We start from the raw sequence: 1,825 nt of genomic DNA on the forward strand, positions 1-1,825 counted from the left end.
ACTCGCCGGGGGGGCTTGCTGGCTGGTGGCTCGCCGGGACTGGAAGGGAGCCCTAAATTCGAGTCCATCCCATCGCCGATTGATGGAGAAACGAGGGAGGGAAGAGCCGAGGAGGAGCCGCACGCACCCTGCACCCCGTGCGGCAGGGATGGGCCCCAGGGGAGGAAGCAGGAGCCCGGCTGCGTGGCACGTGATGCGTAAAGGGGTGTCAGGCAGGGGACGGACGCCTGCCGGCCTTCGCACTTCTGTGGTTCTCGAAGGTCGCATGAGGAACGGGGACCTGTGCTTACCTCTGGGAAGAGAAGGGGCCAGCGGGGAGGTGACAGCGGGGCTTCCCACTTTCTGTATCTTTCCATCATTTGAAATTTTACCACAGACCTGTAGGACTCTCTCTGGATTTTTGTTTGTTTGTTTTTGTTTTAATTAGTTACTTCTAGAAGGCTGGCAAGGACACAGATGTCCACTCAGTTCATTTCACAAGGGCCGGAGCCTGGCCTGGACCAGGCCTCAGTGTCAGGGAGGGGCCGTTAGTCCCTGACGGCAGCTTTGAGACTGGGCTGGAAAGCAGGACACACTCTCCAGCCTCTCGGGCTCCTGGGCCAGGTGAGGACACCCACCTCATCTCAGTTGCAGGCCGTGAGGAGCCCCAGGTTGCCCTCGTGGGGTCCAGCCTGCCCCTGCTCCCCATCTGCCTGGAAGTCTGGCCTGTGACCTCCAGCTCCTGCATCCGATGCAGACAGAGACCGCTCAGCCAGCCCTACGATCGCGGGAGGCCAAATCTAACAAATCCCCCATTTTACACGAGCCTCTAAACACCTCCAAGAGCTTCTGATCCTCTGAAGGAAGCGCACAGACCTGCTCCCACCTCTAACTCATCCACCTGTGTACCCGGATGGCACTTCTGAGATTTTAATGTCCCCACAGCCAACCGCCTGCAGGGTCTGAGGCCACCTCAGTGAGGGTTGTACTCCAGTGTCCCCTCCTTGGGGACTCTAATTTGGCCTGAAAACTTCTGTTATTGTGAATTTCTGAGGCTCTAAAGCCTGTCACAAATGTCGAGGGCTTTCCGACAGGGTGGGGGCGCCTCTCTTTCAAACCAGTTTTCAATCCCATCTCCTAGACCTCTGACATTTCACCCCCAGGCCCTCCAACCTTCAGGAGCCAAAATGAAGACCTTTCCCCACCAGGAAAGATCCTGGAGGCTGGAGCCAGTGCCCCGTCCTCCCTTCGCAGAGCTCCCTGGCTCCAGCACCCCATGCCGCTCCCTCTGACGACCTCCTCACCCTGCTCTCCGGCTCCTCCTCGGCCTGACACGGAAGGCCGGGGGGCCTCAGCGGTCCTGTCTTGTCTCATGTCACACTCTGCCCTCTGTGTTCTTAGGTGGCTCCCCTGCCACATCAGCCACCTCCACCAGCCCCAGAGCCGGACCCTGTGCACCTCTGCACCTCCAGGGGCCTCAAAGGCAGCTCTGCCCTATGAAGGGGCTGCAGCAGAGGCTGCTGTGGCTGGGGAGGTCCCGGGGCACAGGAGGGAGCACGGCTCCTAGGACGGGTGTCCAGCTGACGTTCACTGCACCTCTAGGTGACAGGGATGACCCAGCCCTGCAGGGGTTACTGCTGCATGCTGTCATTTCCTTGCAGCAGGGCCGAGCATTTCCATTGCTCACGTTCCCTGAGCCGTGTCATCACAGCCGGCCCATGACGCGCTGGGCCGACCATCTCCAGGGCTTACTAATGGAGAGGTCTGCGGTGACTCAGCGGCGTTATGGAAAACTGCTTGCCAGAGTGAGCGCCCTGGGGGATGACACAGCACAACGTTTGAATGA

The sequence above is a fragment of the Galeopterus variegatus genome, unplaced genomic scaffold, assembly GCF_000696425.1.
Source record: "Galeopterus variegatus unplaced genomic scaffold, G_variegatus-3.0.2 Scaffold10841, whole genome shotgun sequence".
In the NCBI taxonomy this organism is placed as follows: domain Eukaryota; kingdom Metazoa; phylum Chordata; class Mammalia; order Dermoptera; family Cynocephalidae; genus Galeopterus; species Galeopterus variegatus.